General features: G+C 43.3%; 1 protein-coding gene across 10 annotated transcripts in view; it reads right to left on the bottom strand.

Annotated features, from left to right (window-relative positions):
• The window catches only part of LOC140210098 (plasma membrane calcium-transporting ATPase 1-like), a 350,393-nt gene that overhangs the window by 233,815 nt on the left and 104,530 nt on the right, over positions 1-12,048 (bottom strand). Inside the window, exon 1 of one of the 10 annotated variants that reach the window (XM_072278938.1) lies at positions 9,867-9,890. The exons of the other annotated variants lie outside the window; for them this stretch is intronic. The gene's annotated coding sequence lies outside the window, so the exon portion shown is untranslated. Of the gene's footprint in view, positions 1-9,866; positions 9,891-12,048 lie in introns of those variants that run through there. 10 annotated transcript variants of the gene reach the window in all.

The raw sequence follows: 12,048 nt of genomic DNA on the forward strand, positions 1-12,048 counted from the left end.
TCAGCACCAGAGCACTTGAGAGCTATTGCTTCCTGCTGCAGCAAGACGGGGTGTACGCCAATGCAGAGCAGGCAAAACAGAAAGGAAAGCCGACGAAATTCTAGAAGTTATAATCTCTGAAATTGCAGGACAGTACTGCAGCAGTGAGCGCAATCGCTTTACAGCACCACCAATCGAGGTTCGATTCCCGCCATTGTCTATGAGGAGTTTGTACGCTCTCCTGTGACCACGTACATTCCCTCTGGGTGCTCCGGTTTCCCCCCCACATTCCAAAGGTGTCTGGGTTAGGGTTATGCTAGCGTGGTGTCAGAAGCACGGCTGCCTCCAGCACATCCTTGGACTGTGCTGGTCATTGACACCAAAAACGCTTTTCACTGTACGTTTCGATGTTTCAATGTACATATGACAAATAAGACCAATCTTTACCCTTTAAAACCTGCAGGCAGCTTGCTTTTATAAAGTTCATCACATTACCAAGAGGTGTCCTGGCTCGTCATCCCTTCAGGTGTTTCCTTACTTTTAACATCAGACCAACACGGGTTCACGGTAAACTTACTAACAAAGTACATACATTTCCCTTGTGTGTTGAACCGTCATAATTTGGAAGAACTATTGTAGGTTGCAACTTAGGGCACATTACTGAATAGACACAGAAGCTCGTTCGTGGTGAGCAAATGGATTGCCACAGGCATGGACTAGACGGGCCAAAGGGCCTGATTCTACGCTGTGCGACTCCAGGAGAAATTAAGCAATTTCTATGCAGTGCAGTTTGGGGTTAAATAAAAAATGTTCATACTCCACCATATAGTCCCCATTTATCTTACCATTTGACTCTGAAGAAAATAATAGGCATGAAAGTCAGAGCAATTCAACATGTTCACGACATCCACACCCTAGAAATAAAATCGTGCTGGTACACAAGAGTTTGGATATTCCCTGCTTTGATGGGCTGAATGGCCTAATTCTACTCCTATATCTTATGGTTTTAAGGTCTTAAAATAGTTGTTACAGAAATAGACATGCACACAAAATGGAAAAAAAAATCTTATTTTAGTATAATTGCTCCCTGCCCCTCACCCCCACTGGTTTATGTTGTCAGATATCCATGGAAAATAACTTTTGCATACATTTACACAGGGTGACCAAAACCATATCGGGTGGAATATTGACAGCAGAGTGTTGGGAAAAAATCACTGAGAAGCAGATTAAGACAGATACAAACTAAACTGAAGCTTTAAACCCTTGAACAAAAATTAATATAATGCTGCTGACACACATCCTGTAAATGCAAAGTCAACTTTGCAATATCACTAAAGCCTTCCTAAAGCTGCAGAACGACACTGCGGTGAACAACTCCGATCAGCCTCACCCACTAATGCCAGCTCATTGCATTTCTAATTCTAACTCACTGCCCACGTTTCCAAGATTTCCCTGAACCTTCTCTGCTTCAAAATTTAATGTGAGTTTATTATCACCATATACAACCCTGTGATCCATTTTCTTGCAGGCATTCACAGTCAAAGTAACACAACAGAGCCAATGAAAAACGGCACCCACAGAGTGGACAAACAACTGGTGTGTAAACGTCAACAAACTGTGCACATACAAATGAAAAAAATAACAATAATAAATAAACAATAAATATCAAGAACGTGAGATGAAGAGTCCTTGAAAGTGAGTCCTTAGGTTGTGGGAACAGTTCAATGATGGAACAAGTGAAGTTGAGTGAAGTTATCTCCTCTGGCTCAGGGGCCTGATGGTTGAGGGGTAATAACTGTTCCTGAACCTGGTGGTGTGAGTCCTGAGGCTCCCGTACCTTTTTCCTGACGGCAGCAGCGAGAAGAGAGTACGTCCCAGACGGCGACGTCAAGGGCTACATACACTATTTCTTCCAGTAACTAAAACCTGTATCAGGGAGCATAATCTCATCTTAACAGGTTTGTGGGACAAATGCACTACTTTACTGAAAATGATATAGCAATACTTCTGTCCTGGGACTGGCAGCAAGTGCCATCACAAGAAAAAAGGCATCACAAAGCCTCTACTTCCTTGGAAGTTTATGTAGATTTGGCTTGATCCCAAAAACTTTCACAACTTTCTACAGGCGCACAGCGGAGAGTATCTTAGCTGGATGCATCACGGCCTGGGATGGAAACACCAATGCTACACTACCAAGCCACCTGTGGTGCTACTTGGAGATGTACCACCATTCCTTTGTCTGCACTAGGTCCAATTCATGAAACACCTCACTCTGTGGGGCCATCTTTGCCAGAAGGACTGCAGTGTTTCAAGGTAGTTATGCTAACCCATAGGTATTTCACCCTTAACCTTCTGAAGGTTCGTGGTGGATAGGCAACAAATGGCAACACAAGAGCCTGCAGATGGTGAATAGAGGAAAAAAAACCTTCTAGAACAGGGGTTCCCAACCATTTTTATGCCAAGAATCACCACCATTAACCGAGAGATGCGCGGTGTTGCCATACTGGCCTGTAAATACCTAATCCCATCTGATCTTGGTACCCAAGCAAGCTCTGATCCGGTTAGTACTTGGAATGGGAGACCACCCAGTAATACTGGGTGCTGTAGGCTTTTTAGGGCGGCGCGGTAGTGCAGCAGTTAGCATAACACTTTTACAGCGCTAGCGGCCCAGGTTCGATTCCCACTCATGCCTGTTTGTTCTCCCCATGACCTCTAGAAGCTCTGGATTCCTCCCACATTCCAAAGGCGTCCGGGTTAAGTTGTGGACATGCTACGTTGGCGCTGGAAACACAGTGACACTTGTGGGCTGCCCCCAGCACATTCATGGACTGTGTTGGTCATTGGCACAAACAATTCATTTCACCGCATGTTTCAACATACACTTGACAAATAAAGATAAACTTCATCTTGGAATGAGCAGGATGCAGAGTCCGATCCCAAAATGCTGAGCCACTGGGTTCCTCCAGTAGTGTACTTCTTGTTGGCAATAAACATGATGGCACATTCTCAAGAAAATTAATGTTTGTTTTTAAAAATTACTCTTGGACGTGTCCAGAACTCAAAGATTATTTTTAAAATGTCACCTCATCCTAAAGCAGTGCTCCATTTTAAAATTAGAACCCTTCTGGCCAAAAGATATAATTTCTCAAAGAAAAGTCTTGGTATAACTTTCAAAGAACGCTATAATAATCCTAAATTACATGAATACAGGCTAGCTCAGCACAGGAACAGGTTATTTGGCCCACAGTGTTTGTGTCAACCATGATGCTAAATTAAACCAACCCCACCTGCCTGTAAACGATCCACTTCCCTCAGTCTATTCCCTGTCTGGTCATGTATCTCTCCAAATGCCTCAATTGCCGCTATCATATCATCAACGCCCTTGAACAGAAATCCTACAAAGAGTAGTGGATCTGGCCCAGTCCTTCACCGGTAAAGCCTTCCCCACCACGGAACACATCTACATGAAATGCAGTCGTAGGAAAGCAGCATCCATCTTCAGAGATTCCCCCACCACCCAGGACATACTCTCTTCTTGCTGTTGCCATCAGGAAGAAGATACAAGAGCCTCAGGACTGACATCACTAGGTTCAGGAATAGTTACTACCCCTCAACATCAGGCTCTTGAACCAGAGGGGATAACCTCACTCAACTTCACTTGCCCCATCACTAAACTGTTCCCAGAACCTATGGACTCACTTTTGATATCATGTTCTTGATATCTGTTGCTATTTATGTACATTTGGATTTGTACAGTTCTCCACTCTGGTTGAACACCCTAGTTGGACAGTCTTTCATTGATTCTGTTATAGTTATTACTCCATAGATTTATTGAGTATGCCCACAAGAAAACAAATCTTAGGGCTGTATATGGTGACATACATGTTCTTTGGTAATAAAACTTACTTTGAAATTTTGCTTCCATCACTTGCTTTGGCAGTGCGTTCAGGACAACCACCACTCTTAAAAAAAAACATTCACCTCTCATTTCCTTTAAACTTTCTATCTCTCACCTTAAAGCTATGCCCCCTAGTATTTGGCATTTACGTCCTCCAAATAAGAAGTCTCAATTTTACATCCTCCCCTCAACCCCCAGTGTTCAGTGGCTCAAATAATAAGGGCAAGGGTGCCATATGTCCCCTTTACCACCCTATCAACATGGACAGCCATTTTCAGAGAGCTACTGGCCATCAATTTTAATGTTTTTCCTGACGATCCAATACCACCTTCTCCTCCTCAGTATCAAGACGCCCTCGAATTTCAACATACCCCTCAGTGTTATCATTATTGCCCACATTGACACCACCTCCATGATGAATACCAAGGCTGAATCTTTATTTAAGACCTTCCCTACCTCCTCTGGCTCCATGCAAAAATTCCTTACTTCAAAACAAGGGATTCAGCAAATGCTGGAAATCTTGAGAAGCACACACGCAGACTACAGGAAGAACTCAGTCACTGAGTGGTGCCACCCTCTCTCTGGCTATCCACATGGTTTTAATGAAAGTATAAAATACCTTGGGATTCTCCTTAATCCTACTCACTAAGGACATTTCACGGTCCTGTAACGTGGAGGCAGGTTTGAGGAGCCAAGAAGTAAAACCAAAGATGCATGTTGCGAATGGGCACATCGAATGAGTATCTATAAATGAACAGTGAACTTCTAAACTGGGTGTCAAGCTAAACAAGTGTTTGTTTAAACTACACAAAACTACAATACTGGATATTCAGTCAACCTCTAACTTAACAGGTAACCCATTAAATCTCCCTAAGTTATAAAACTAAAGAATTAAACATATTACAAATGAATACTTAACTAAACACATATTGGGAGGGGCAGTCTATGTCCACAACACTCTTTCCCAGTGGTCCTTCAGTGCTGGTCACAACGACAGACTAAAGCAGGTCCTGGAGACTGGGAGACAAAGGAAAAAGATCGAGTCTCTTGCACGTGCTATTCTTATAACCACACCCCCCTCAACCCCCCGGGGCATCCGGAACTAGAAACCAGGGCCGTGGCATGCAAGCCAACCATAGATAATTGGTTTGTTCTTCTCACATGTACTGAAGAGGCACGGTGGCAACACGTCTCTACCAAAGGAGGTGTAGGGTGCTCCTTCCCTCCGCTAGCCTGCAGGTCACCCTTGGGCACCTGCTTAGCCCCACCCCCCAATCAGGGTGACGTGAAATCACGGGAGCAGGTGCTGGATGGTCGCACGAGCATTTGGTGCACATCACAAGTCCTGGTTATGCGACCGCTGATACCAGGCAGACAATCTCTGCAGAGTACTGATAATGGCTGGGGTCACCTGTCTTGCAAAGACACTGCCCAGAAGGCGGTAATGGCAAACCACTTCTGTAGAAAAAAATTGCCAAGAACAACCACGGTCATGGAAAGACCATGATCGCCCATGTCATACGACACGGCACATGAGGTACCACGCACAGGGTATTGTGCCACGTGGTCAGATCAAACAGAAACAGTGATATTGAATCAGAAAGAAAACAACAAAACATAATTCAACTCATAACTATGGACATAAGTGAAACAGCAGCAACAATTTTTGTACAAATTTGGCAATGCTTGCTATTATCTGGACAAACATTATGATTCATGGCCACGGAGAGGTCACACAACACTGAGTGGTGATGAAGCAGTGTGCTGATAATGAAGGAGGAACTGTTCAACCTCACTGTTGCTCACTGCCAATGTTACACCCACTAACTACTACCAGACCCAAACTCATCTCCAATAACACTTAGAAAATAAAACAGAAGAGTTTGCCAAAAACATTACTGATTTCAGCTATTCAAGATTCAAAATGGTTTATTGTCATTCATCAACAGACAAGTGTAAAGCAGAATAAATAATTGTTACTCTGGATCTACCATCCAGGCCAGGCTCTCTTCTTGATGCTGCCATCGGGAAGGAGGTGGGGGAGCCTCAGGTTCCCCACCACCACGTCAAGGAAAAGTTATTGTCCTTCAACCATCAGGCTCCTGAACCAGTGTGGATAACTTCACTCACCTCAACTGTGAACTGCTTCCACAAACTACAGACTCAGTTTCAAGAACTTAGCAACTCAAGTTCTCAATATTATTTATTGATTATTAATACTAGTTTTTTTTTGTATTTGAATAGTTTGTCTTCTATTGCATATTGGTTGTCTATTTTTGGGTATAGTTTTTCATGATTTTATTGTGTTTCTTTGCATCTACTGTGAAGCTCTGCAAAAAATGAACCTCGGGGTTGTACGTAGTGACATATATGTACAGTGCTTTGATAATAAAGTTACTTTGGAATTTGAATGCAGCATGAAGAACACAATTTTAAAAACATAATAAATACGCGAGAGAGTGTGGAATGAACTGCCAGAGCAAGTGGTGCTTGCAAGTTTGATTTCAACATTTAAGATAAGCTTGGATAGGGACATGGATGGAAGGTGGTTGGAGGGCTATGGTCCGAGTGAAGGTTGATGGGATAAGGCAGTTTAAATGGTTTGACACAGACTAGATGGGCCGAACGACTTGTTTCTGTGCTGAACTTTTCTATGACTCTGTAAGATTAGCCTATATACATATACATAGACTAATCATCCTTCCCTTAATCTTCTACCTTGATCCTGTACACCTCCACAAAACTCAGCATTGAAGAGCACAGTTTAAGAGGCTACAGCAAGAGTAAGTGGTCTTAAAAATAGCCACTATCTCAGTCACCATCAACAAAATCTGGATTAGAACATTATGGGATTAGGTTTAGCAACCAAAGAGTCAGAAGGGCGAAGAATGCAGGACTGAAGGTGCTGTGTTTAAATACACAGAGTATTCAGAACAAGGTGGGTGAACTGGTGGTGCAATTAGAGATTGGTCAGTACGATGATGCGGGCATCACTGAGTCATGGCTGAAAGCAGGTCATAGTTGGGAGCTTAATATCAAAAGATATACTTTACATCAAAAGGACAGGCAGGAAGGCACAGACAGTGGCGTGGCTCTGCTGGTAAGAGAGGGAACTACATCTTCAGAAAGAGGTGACATAGGGTCAGAGAATGTCGAATCTTTGTGAGTGGAGTTAAACTGCAAGGGTAAAAAATTCTCATAGGAATCATATATAGACCTTCAAACAGCAGTTAAGATGTGGGGCTGAGATCGCAAAGGGAGCTAGAAAGGGCAAGTAATAAGGGTAAGGTCACAATTGTAGTGGGGGACTTCAACATGCAAGGGGATTTGGAAAATCAGCTTGGTGTCATATCGTAAGAGAGGGAATTTGTCGAATGCCTACGAGATGGCTGATTAGAGCAGCTTGTGCCTGAACCTATTTGGGAAAGGCCATCTTACATTGGGTGTCGTGTAATAATTCAGATTTTATTAGGGAGCTTAAGGTAAAGGAACCCTGAGGAGACAGTGATCATAAAATGATTGAACCTATACTCCAATTTGAGAGGGAGAAGCACAAGTCAGATGTATCAGTATCGTAATGGAATAAAGGGAATTGCAGAGGCGCAGGAGAAGAACTTGTCCAGGTGGATTGGAGGGGGATACTGGCGGAAATGATGGCAGAGCAGAGATGGCTGAAGTTTCTGGGAATAGTTCACACGGTGCAGGATAGATATGTCCCACAGAAGTAGTTGTTCTCAAATAGCAGGGACAGGCAACTGTGGCTGACGAAGGAAGTTAAGGACTGCACAAAAGCCAAAGAAAGGGCATATAATGTAGAAAAAAGTGAGTGAGAAGTTGGGTTATTGGTAAGTTTTTAAAATCCAATAAAAGGCAACTAAAATAGCCAAAAGGGAAAAGATGAAATATGAGTTCAAACTAGCCAATAATATAAAGCAGGACAGTAAAAGTTTTTTTCAGTTATATAAAGAATAAAAGGAAGGTGAGACCACTGGAAAGTGATGCTGGTGATGTAGCAATGGTGGATGAACTTTAATGAGTACTTTGCATCAGTCTGCCCTGTGGAAGGCACTAGCAGCGTGCCAGAGCTCTGTGAGTGTCAGGGAGCAGGAGTGCAGGAGTGAGAGCCATTGCTATTACAAAGGAAAAAGTGTTAGGCAAACTGAAAGGTCTTAAGGTGGATAAGTCACCTGGACCAGATGGACTACATCACAGAGTTCTGAAAGAGGTTGCTGAAGGGACAGCAGATGCATCAGTTGTGATCTTTCAAGAATCACTTGATTTTGGCATAGTTCCAGAGGACTGGAAAATTGCAAATGTCACTCCTCTCCTTAAGGGAGGAAGGCAAAAGAAAGAAAATTAAGGCCAGTTAACCTCAATGGCTGGGAAAGTGTTTCAGTCCATTATTAACGATGATGTTTCAGGGTTCTTGGAGACTAATGATAAAATAAGTGAAAGTCAATATGGTTTCTGTAAAAGGAAATCTTGCCTGACAAATCTGTTAAGAGTTCTTTGAGGAAGTAACAAGCAGGCTGGGCAAAGGAGAGGCAGTGGATGTCATTTACTTGGATCTTCAGAAGGCATTTGATAAGGTGCCACACGAGGTTGCTTAACAAGGTAAAATCCCACAGCGTCACAGGAAAGATTCTGGCATGGGTAGAGGACTGGCTGGCAGGCAGAAGGCAGCGAGTAGGAATAAAGGGGGTCTTTTCCGGTTGGTTGCCATTGATTAGTGGTATTCCTCAGGGGTCAGTATTGGGACTGCTACTTTTCACATTGCTTGTCAATGATTTGGATAATGGAATTAATAGCTTTGTGGCAAAGCTTACAGATGAAACAAAGACAGGTGGAGAGGTCGGTAGTGCTGAGGAAGCAATGAAATTACAGAAGGACAAGACAAATTGGAAGAATGGGGAAAAAAGTGGCAGACGGAATACAGTGTTGGGAAATGTATGATAATACATTTTGGTAAAAGGGACAATAGTGCAGATTATCTAAATGGGGAGAAAATTCAAACAGAGGTGCAAAGGAACTTACGATTCCTCATGCATGACTCCCAGAAGGTCAATTTGCAAGTCAGTTTATGGTAAAGGCGGCAAATGCAGAGTTGGCGTTCATTTCAAAGGGAACAGAATATAAAAACGAGGAGATAATGCTGAGCCTTTACAAGACACCCGTCAGACCACACTTGGAGTATTGAGAGCAGTTTTGAGCCCCGTATCTCAGAAGGAATGCGCAGTCATGAGAGGGTCCAGAGGTGGTTCACGAAGGTGATTTCCGGGAATGAAGGGGTTAACATATGAAGAGCGTTTGACAGCTTTGGGCCTGTACTCATTGGAATTTAGAAGAATGTGGGGGGATCTCATTGAAACCTACCGAATGTTGAAAGGACGAGATAAGGTGGATGTGGAGAGGATGTTTCCTCTGGTGCGGCTGTCTAGAACTAGAGAGCACAGCCTCAAAATTGAGGGGCGATCTTTTAGAACAGAGGTTAGGAGGAATTTTTTTTAGCCAGAGAGTAGAGAGTCTGTGGAATGCTCTGTCACAGACAGCTGTGAAGGCCAAGACGGTGAGTATTTTTAAAGTGAAAATTGATCGTTTCCTGATTGGTCGGGGCATCAAAGGTTATAGTGAGAAGGCAGGTGTATGGGGTTGAGTGGGATCCAGGACCAGCCCTGATGGAATGGCAGAGCAGACTCGATGGGCTGAATGGCCTAATTCTACTGCTATGTCTTATGGTCTTATGATAGGAACAGCACCACATATACATTTTATAGAAAGGCTGCCTACTAACTTTTGATCACAAAACTTAAAAGAAGATGTAACCCACTGTCAACTGAATTAAATGCAGAAACTTTGGCTCTGTTCTGCTGCAATTAACAGATCAAAGACCACCCTGAATCCTTAAGTTAGCAGTTATGGTAACCTTAATCATTCAAATATATATCAAAAAACTACTACATAAAACAGACCTTAAAATGCAAAAACTTACACTGGACAACAACCGAGGCAGGAGTTTAACCGATGGGATTAGGTGACCGCTATCTTGTGGTGTTCCGAGCTTATGATGTAACTATTCCAACGCAAGCAGAAGTGAGACTTGAGCTTAAAAAACAAAGCACGGCCAATTTTCTTCAACTGAAGGGTCTAAGATTACTTCAGCCCAACAGCAATAATTGTTGCTCTAAAATCCGTTCGGAGAGCCGATGACTGGGTTGAGAATGATACATCATGGAATGTTAAACACATGCTCGGGGGAAAAAAAACGCCTAGCAAAAGTAGTGACAGACGTCTCTGAAATAGTCCTTTAATGAATAACTCCCTCATTCTGGGAGGTACCAGTGTGGTTGGGTGTGGGTGGATTTCCTGCAAAAACTGCCACAGTGTGAAGGAACTTTTCTTTCCTCCAAAGAGCTGTTTTCAAGCAGTAGTATTTTCATTCTTCAAACGAACAACTCGTGTGCCTTCCCTCGGTACTGAATCTGTGCATGGAAGGCTGAGGTTTGGCCACAGGGGCCCATTAGGGGACATTTTTTCCACTGGAAGATCAGTCAGACTGGTGAAAGGCAAGCAAGACGGATTTGTGCTACGTATCTGAAGCAGATGTGCAAGCACTCATTCCTTTTAAAGCTCAAAGTACCAAGTCTGTATATGTGTGCCACCGAAGCATAGCGATCAGCGCGACGCGATCGCAGCTCAGGGCATTCCGGAGTCCAGAGTTCAATCCCGGCGCCGCTCTGTACCTCCCTGTGGAATGCCAGGGTTTCCCTCCGGGTCCTCTCGTTTCCTTCCACAGTCCAAAGTCCCAAGTCCCACTGGGGAGGTTAACTGGTCATTGTAAACTCTCCCGTGGTTAGGTTAGGGTTAATCGGGTTTGTCAGGGGGTGATGGAGTGGCCCGGCTCAAAGGGCCAGAAGGGTCTGATCTGCAGTGTATCAATAAATAAATAGATGTCACCATGTACGACCCTGAGATTAATTTTCTTGCAGGCATTCACAGGAGGAGTAATCAATGAAAAACTACACAAAGATTGAGAAGCAACCAGTGTGCAAAAACATACTAGAAATATATATAAATATAAATAAAAACAAACAATAATAGATTCTCGATTTGTCAGGGCTTAAAGGGATACGGAGAGAAGGCAGGAGACTGGGGCCGAGTGGGAAAATGGATCAGACATGATAAAATGGCAGAGCAAGACTCAATGGGCCAATTGGCCTAATTCTGCTCCTATAACTTACGGTCTTATAATAAGTAGATAACTAATACCGAGAACATGAGTTGTAGAGTCCTTGAAAGTGAGTCTGTAGGTTGTGGAACCAGTTCAGTGTTGAGTGAAGTTATCCACGCTGGTTCAGAACCCTGATGGTTGAAGAGTAATAATGGTTCCTGCACCTGGTGGTGTGGGACTTAAGGCTTCTGTACCTCCTGCCCAATGGCAGCAGTGAGAAGGGACATAACAATTAAATATATTTCAGTTACAAACAGATGCTAAGTTGTGAGGCAGAAGCAATGTTAGCTCAACATTTTCCGAGAGCTCATGCAAACAACTTCGTTCAATAAGATACCCAAAGCATCGCTCACATATCACCATGGTTACTACAAACTACTTGTAGGAAGTTTCAGTTTGAAGCAATGCATAAACTGCCTTTCAGGATGCCACAGTTTATTGATCATCGTTATGCCACTCCTTCCAATATAAATCAAGTCAGATGGGAGAGATTTCCAAATTGTCAGCAATACCAAGAATTCTAGCAACATTTCAGAAGAGTCCCTGCCGCAGTTTGCAAGGCAGCAGCTGTGAGAGGATAGATCCTCCCCTCCGTTAGTCAGCAGCCAGTAATTAAGACAGACCTGCATTTCCATAGCAACCGTCACATTCCTTTCACAGAACACCCTAAAGAGCTTTACAGCCAACAGAAAATTCCAATCAGAAGAGATTCTGCAGATGCTGGTACCCAGAGCAATACATACACATACACACACACACACACACAAACAAACAAACAAAGTGCTGGAAGAATTCAGCAGGTCCAGAGAGGAATAAACAGTCGATGTTTGGGGCTGAGACCCTTCACCGGGCCAGTCACCGCAATAACATAGGAAAGGCAGCCAGCAGTCAACTCCCAATGGTACATACTTTATAGTCGCCAAACAACTGATACTAGAATGTA

The sequence above is a fragment of the Mobula birostris genome, chromosome 14, assembly GCF_030028105.1.
Source record: "Mobula birostris isolate sMobBir1 chromosome 14, sMobBir1.hap1, whole genome shotgun sequence".
In the NCBI taxonomy this organism is placed as follows: Eukaryota; Metazoa; Chordata; class Chondrichthyes; order Myliobatiformes; family Myliobatidae; genus Mobula; species Mobula birostris.